The sequence below is a fragment of the Pseudopipra pipra genome, chromosome 1 (genome assembly GCF_036250125.1).
Source record: "Pseudopipra pipra isolate bDixPip1 chromosome 1, bDixPip1.hap1, whole genome shotgun sequence".
Classification (NCBI taxonomy): Eukaryota; Metazoa; Chordata; class Aves; order Passeriformes; family Pipridae; genus Pseudopipra; species Pseudopipra pipra.
Window position 1 is genome coordinate 20,526,022 of NC_087549.1, and position 7,677 is coordinate 20,533,698.

Consider the following 7,677-nt stretch of genomic DNA (forward strand, 5'->3'; position numbering starts at 1 on the left):
TAGCTCCTCCTCTCGAAGCTTAGCTGCTTCAGTTGATGCTGTGACTGCCATTGCAGTGACACTTACAGAGCATCACTCAAACACATTAATACAGCTTTAATTACTGTTATGGTTACTCAGCTGCTATACAAGCACCACTGTATCAACCAGATAATTCTTTGTGGGCATTTATGTTTATGTGTTCACTCACAGACTAAAATCACTTACCCTTTAATAAAGTTTGTTGCTTTATCTCTCTGTACCATGCTCCACACAGTCCTCTCAAAATTTATTCCTCTCAGGTTTAGAAGTCATCACTTCCACTGTCTTATTATGAAAACCTGAACTTCTTATCTGGGCTCGGGGTTGACTTTTTCCTTTTTATTTCCCCCTGCAGCTTTTTTGGAACATCAGGACTCTGATCTGCCTGCAAACCCAAAGGAGTTAAATAAAACTTTGGGCAGCTTTTCTACATAAGGGCATGATTTCGGGTTGCTTGTTATGATAGCCTTGCAATACCAGTTGTTACCTGGCATGGGCGGATGTATAACTCTGTATTTTCATTGGAATCACACTCATGTATTCTCTGCTCAGTGAGTTCTGGAGTACTGGAGGTTTAACATGTCCTTTGCATTCTCTGTGGTATTTCGAAAAATATCAGCTGAATCATTGTAACCCAAGGAAAATAGTTACCTCCCAGATTTGTCTCAAGTTCCCCTCCTATTAGGGCATCCAAACTATGTGAAAACTTCGGTTTTGGCTTGAGCCAAGAGCAGTCGCACATAGAGCTGAACATTAGTGCAAACTAATTACACCATCCTCAGCTTCCCGGCAGTGAAAGAAAAGAGGAGTTATCAGAGGATGAGCCAAGAGAATGACCTGGTTTCCCAACGTTGTGCACAGAGAGAGACATAAGCTGCGGCTGATGAGGAATGCTAATGGCATCGTGCAGCTGGCATCCCGCGCTGGAGGGAGAAGCCGCAGTGACAGCCTGGTACTGCCATCAGAGGAAATCAGCGCCTGTCTAGCGGGAAGCAGAGCTGCATGCTTTCTCATCACTGTCCTGAGGGATTTCACTGCAGCACTTTATTATTACCTTTATTTTATACTTCGCTCATGCGGTCATGAAGAATGACATGTGATTCAAATCTCCCTTATGGGACTCTGGCAAATGGTAACAGTATGTGGGCCCCATGGCTTTGTGGTGTCACCGTCCCACGGAAGCTCCTCTGAGGTGTGGTAGGAGGAGACAATTTGCCCCACGGACAGCAGCAGTAACCACGTCTGCTTCCCATGATTTCTGCCTTATTTTTTGCACTGCAGAAACCCTATCTCACCTTATCCCATCCCCATCTCTCTCCTTCTCTGCAGCCCCAGGTTCCCTCCATATCCCCTTGCCCAGAGTAGCCTGCCAAGGGCTGGCCAGGGAGGAGGCAGTGCGTGCTGAGGCTGGTCCAGGCCATTGCTGTTTGGCTGAACAGAGCAGATGATCACTGAACTCCTGCTGACACTTCATCTCGGTACAAGTAGCCACCCTGCTGCAGAAAAAAATGATAAGCAGAATGTGAGTTTTACCCAGTGCCCTCCCCCAAAAGAAGACAATTCTAGTTACTAAATAAATCCTTTTTACTTGGAAGAAAAAGCAGAAGACAAGACCTGCTGCAGGTGGGTCATTTTAACATGACTCCCTAGAAAAAGTTGACTGCTGCCCTGGAGAATGCAGAAATTTTGGAGTGCTAAAATCACAGAGCTGTGTCTGACCAGAGATGAGTGGAAGGTATAGCAAGTGTGATGGATTGACTTTGCTGCAAGGATAGACTGCTATTATTGGTATCTGCAGTCTTCCCTCAAACTGAAAAAGAAGTAGCATTCTGCCACTTTCTGATATTTCTGTTGGAAAACCAAAGTTTAGAAGCCATGTATCATCTGTCAAAAATCTTTATGAATCTTGCTGTGATAAATGCAGGGGTGATGAATATGTACTCTGGGGTTTTGCGGGGGAGAAGCAGAGCTTGCTGTTTCAGGCAGCCTTAGCCCAGTCATGCAGATTTTGTTGAGGGCTCTTTTATCTACACGGAAAACCTCAAGGGAATGTTATCCCAGCCAAAAGGTTGGCAAGGGACAGGATGTAATCTGGATGATGGGAATATTCTTCTGATCAGAATTTAGAAACCAGACAGTTTACAGTGAAAATAATGAGGCAGACCCTTAGAGAAAAGGGTACCAAACACAGCAGCATCTTAGCTGTGGTCCTGCAAGTGGAATTTCCCATATCTCTCTGTTGTAGCTGCTTTTATTCAAGATTGACAGATTTATGGTGACATCATATGGACAGCAAAATAAGAAGGATGATTTGAATGTCTAGTGTATTTCTTCTTCTCCTCAGGGAAAATGCTAAGATGCTCTCACCTCTCCATTTCTACATAATCCTTGGCAGAAGAGACAATCCATGGTTGTTAATTTTTAAGACTTTACTGAGAATAGTATGATATTTCATGAAACACTGGTATGTTTTCTGAGTTTGCCTTTATCCCTAGTGATCACCTCTTCCTATCATCTTCAGGGAGACTGAGCTGCTGAGAGGAATCCCCTGCACAACAAGGAGCAAGAAAACATGGAGCTCAGAAAATGTGGGAAGGGGGACTAGGATGAGAAAAAAAATCCCTGAGGAATTAGATAAATAGAAAGGAAAAAAAACAGTAGGGAAATGGCAGAAGAGTGTAAGATTTAGAGCTGTGCCTAGTGGGGCTGTAGCCAGGTGCAGGTGGATGGGAAGGGAGGAAGGACTGGGAGAGCAAGGAAGGTTTGGGAGGGGGCAAACAAGTGTGTGGGGAGTGACTGTGGCAGACCACCCTGGCTTGCTGTTATTAAGGTAGCCACAGAAAGGGGAAATAATTGCTTACTTATGTAACCACTGATGTTATGAAAGAATTTTCTCTAATAAAACCCAGAATTTACTGTGCCTGCATTATTTTGAAACCTGGAATAAAAGCAATCAAGGTGTACAGACCTGTCCTTTGATGATAAGAGAAAATTTGAATACAGGTGAAAAATTAGGAAATTGCTTTTGTCTTCTCAAGGACCACACTCTGTTCATTGGTTTTTCAATTACCGTGGTAAGATCCTAATAAGTTCTGGAGGTTAAAAAAAAAAAAATTGTCTTGTTAACAATTAGAAGATGCATTTTGTCAAAAATGCCACAAGAATATTTAAATCTTGACATTTTCCTTAACATTAAATATTCATTAAGTGACTGTATATCACTAAGAGGCAGCATAATTATTTTTTTATTTGTGTAATTATGAGAAATACATACAAAATTCTTACAGTTTAAGATTTCTTTCTGAAAATTATTACTTGGGCATTGACAAGGATTTATTAGATGAAACTCATTCAGGGGATGACTTTTTTTCCAGACTGTACAATCTCAATTTGAAACTTATCAGTTTGCCACTTGTTAACTGGAAGAGTATAATCATTAGCTTTGGATAATAAATGGTCTGTTGTAAGAAATAATTTAGCATATCATCAAAGGAAATAGTAGAACTAATTGCATTCCATTTATCATTGGCCATGTCAAATCTGGTGTGGTGTTTAAAAGCAAACTTTGTCTGAGAATTAAATGGAAGTCATTGACATTGATTACACTTATGATTGTGTTTACATGTGGTAAGACCTGAGAAACACACTCCCCAGATATTATTATAATCATTCCTTTAAACTCTGCTGCTATTACAGAAAATGGTAAACATGCGTTTGGTTTCTCACCGTAAACCTAAGCCCAAAGCCCTGCTCCATAACTAATAACATATTAGGATGTTCTGAGTAAAGGACCATCTGGGAGGTGGTAACCTTAAGTACATGCTGCTTTAGGCATTTCTTTCCCATGATGGATGACACAGGGGCAGCCATCTCTCCCACCAACTCCAGTGGCACCTGAGCTGGTGTGGGCATCCTGCTCAGCCTGGGGACTGCAGCAGCTTCCCAGATGCTGTGTTGGGTCCCCGCCCCACACCTTCTAGCAGCAGAGAAGAAGGGAAACAAATTCTAAATTATGCAAGAAAATTATATATGACAAGAAAGTTGCTTGAGGTTTTTTGGTTTGTTCGTTTTAATTTCAAGATGGAACAGCAATTATCTGCCCCTTTGGAAAACTGTCTTTTATCAAAAAAAACAAATCGCAGTCTAGGAACACCAGGCAAAGTTAATGGCCCAAGTTTACTTTTTCATGAGTAGGTGCAGGGTAAGTAGGCAGGGAGTGGCCACTGCAGTGTGTTTACTGGTACCAGTAATAGCTCCTCAAATAAGACCACCTCCCTGCTCCTTGCAGTGATTGATCTTGCAGGGGTGGGCAGTTTGCTGTCCCCTGGCCTGGGAGCTCTCTATGGAGAGGTGAACAGCAAAGGCACAGGCATGGGAGAACACCATGGCAAGGAGAGGGCTGGGACGCCTGAGCACTGCCCAGAGCTGAAGGCTCAGCTCAGCTCAGAAGCTCTTTGCCCCTTGGCCTTCCTGCTCTGCAGCCACCCTGTGGGACCCCAGCTGCAGCCCCCACTGTCCTGGTGGCTTCCTGACTGCTTGATCCCACTGTCCTGCACAATGTCGTCCTTGGGGTCTAGTCCTGCGGCTTTGGAGGTGTTAAAACTAGATGAGATCTTCTGGGTTAGCACTTTGTCTTCTGATTTGAGTGTGCACACTGGGCCAGTTGCCCTTGCTGCTGAAATGGGGCATGACAAAGGGAATCAGGTGCTAAACATAAGACACTTGCCCCAGCCTTGCCTGATGCTCACCTCAAGTTCAGCTTTCACTTGAATTTCTATCTGGTCAGTTTGGAAGGTACTGACTATTTTGACCAGCTGTGAGGACTGTAATAAAAATAATCCAGCCCTGTTTGCTTTGCTCTGCTAACTTTCCTCTTGCCTCTGCAAATCTGGTTGGAAACATCAAAGCCAGGGGATAGCATTGATACAATATCCTGAGCAGATGATATCCATAGCTCCTGTTTCATGTCCAACAATGTTACATCTGATCCAGGACACGGCCCCACATTCTTGATAACAACAGTGTCTAAAGTGCTAAGCAAGATCAGAGTTCTTAAAGGCGGCAAAATTAAAAAGGGATTTCCTTCCTCATTTTTGAGGAACACAGAAGCCTGAGCCTGGAAAAAGAAATTGCAAGCTACAAATCTTAGCATTAAGGCCTAGTCCCTAGAGAGAAAGAGTGGCAGGTACATGAACACAGTTTCCTCGAGCTGGAGATTAAACTTGATTGAGTGCAATATAGGGACTCAAAAGCATGTTGACAAACAACTTGTTTGGAGGCTCTGAGTACCAGCAGCATCACTACTGCAGTGGTCTGACTACCAAATGCACAGGTCCAGAGCCTGTTTCTTCCTGTATGTAGGTGATGTTGCAGATCCTTCTGTATGGTCTTAACAGTGTTAGAGGGGTAATTATTCCATGCTGGTCACTACTGCCAGCCTGTATCTCTGGGTTTTCTGTTTTTCATGGGGAAGAAAAAAACCCACTTTTTTTAAAAAGTCAACTTCTAAGTGAAAAATGCATGCGTTAAAGAACATTCAAATGCAGAGGGAAGTGAGTAATGCCACATGCTACTCATCTTCCTCTTGTTAACATTAGCAACTCTAATCATGCAAGCAAAGTAAATAGGAGTTACAGGATTCATATAAAATGGGTCAATTTTTCTTTTCAAACCTGTTATTATTTGCTTTTAAAGCAGTGGAAGAGTTTGCTAGGGTTTTGTCTGTCTAGTAATCCTGCCCCTTTCACCCTGGTGGGAAAGGCCTCTGCATTGACTTGTGGTTCTTTCAGCTCCAAAATGTGTGAGGCAACATTGTCAATGAGAGAGAAAATGCAGACACACATTTTGAGGCATCTCTGATGGTGAGGGAGTGCAATCTCAAGAGACCACTTCCCTTCTCACTGCTCTTGGATGACAAGGAGGAGATCATCACCACCTCTTAGAGCCAGGAGGGTGATGAAAGACATTGACAAGTGGGAAGTGCTTCCCCAGGGGTTAGCTGGAAATCTTTCTCCTGAAGACTGTGAGTCTTCACTCTTGACAAAATGCCCTACCAGTCATGAGAAGATCAGCAAAACTGGAGGCTGCCAGGGAACACTGTGTCTAAAAATCACGAGAGGAACATGTGCATGTTCAGAAAACGGGAAGGTGACTGACAAGAACAACTAGCAAGCCGAGCAGCCTGAAAACACTCTTAATCATTGCATAAAGTCAGGACCACATTTGGGGAAGACTACTTACACAAGAACTACAGTGCTGAGAATAAACATCTGGGAACAAAAACGTCTTGGAAATGCAACCAACAACAACAGAGGGAGTATTCATTCCAAAAGAGTTAATAAAAAAGAATTTCCCCATTCAGTAACCACCAGTCACAGCACATGCATATTTTTAACCTCCTTGCATGGTACGCAGACCACTTTTTCCTGCTTTAGTGTTTGGACTGTGTGTTTAGAAGTTGATTTATCGTTCCTGATTAGTTCACTTTTCTGGGAACAACTGCCTCCTGTTCATCCACAGAGGGGAACCCCATGCGCTTCTCTGATCCAGAGATATTTGTAATGAAAAATGATAAATTCCACAGAGACATAAACTTTGGTCTCCAGCTGACCCTTCAGGTATTAGTGATGATCCATGGCACCTGGATAACAGGAACTAGAATGGGTGTAATTAATACACGACTCAATATTTATCACATAAAGAGCCCAAGTAACTTCTAACCTGAACTGGATTTGGACACATTTCCTAAAAGTCCGTATCCTGTTGTAGATACTTAAAACTTTTGAGTTTTCTTTACTAGTTAATGTGTAGTAGGCATGCAGGTAGGTAGACTCTCAAGTAATGCTCATAGCTGAATATTCTCTTAAATAGTCCTTATTTAGTAGCTTAGGTATTGTGCTGGTTTTGGCTGGGGTAGAGTTAATTTTCTCCACAGTGGCTGGTATGGGACTGTGTTTTGGATTTGTGCTGAACACAGGGTTGGTAATATAGTGATGCTTTTGTTATTGCTGAACAGTGCTTCCACAGAGCCAGGGCCTTTTCTGCTTTTCCTACTGCCATGCTGGCGAGGAAGTTGTGGGTGCATGGGAGTCTGAGAGGAGACACAACCAGGACACGTGATTCAAACTGACCAAAAGGATATTCCATATCATATTACATCATGGTCAGTATACAAAGTAGGGGGAAGAAAGAGGAAGAGGGAGATATCTGGAGTGATGGCATTTGTCTTCCCAAGTAACTGTTACACATGTCGGGGCCCTGCTCTCCTGGAGATGGCTGAACACCTGCCTGCCCATGGGACACAGTGAATTAATTCCTTGTTTTGATTTGCTTGTATGTGTGGCTTTTGATTTTCCTATTAAATTGTCTTTATCTCAACGCATGAGTTTTCTAGCTTTTACACTTCTGATTCTCTCCCCAGTCCCATTAGTGGGGGAATGAGTGAGCGGCTGCATGGGGCTTGGTGACTGGCTGAGGTTGAACCACAACAGACTTTCTTCACAGTTCTTTTAGTTTCTGCCAATTCAGTCTAGATTTTTTGGAGATGAAATCATTTTAGCATTGGACTGAAATGAGCTTATGGTATATTGTTGGATACTCCTAAACCAAGACTGACTTTTCTCTTGCTCTTTCCTCCTTTTTCTTTGACTTTGTAAA

The 7,677-nt window shown here is 42.9% G+C and overlaps 1 long non-coding RNA gene across 1 annotated transcript; it reads left to right on the plus strand.

Annotated features, from left to right (window-relative positions):
- The first annotated feature begins 381 nt into the window (after nucleotides 1-381).
- On the plus strand, nucleotides 382-2,958 carry LOC135410503 (uncharacterized). Its single transcript, XR_010428709.1, has 3 exons — nucleotides 382-1,543; nucleotides 1,617-1,756; nucleotides 2,543-2,958. It is a non-coding gene; the product is annotated as an uncharacterized LOC135410503 (long non-coding RNA).
- The last annotated feature ends 4,719 nt before the right edge of the window (nucleotides 2,959-7,677 follow it).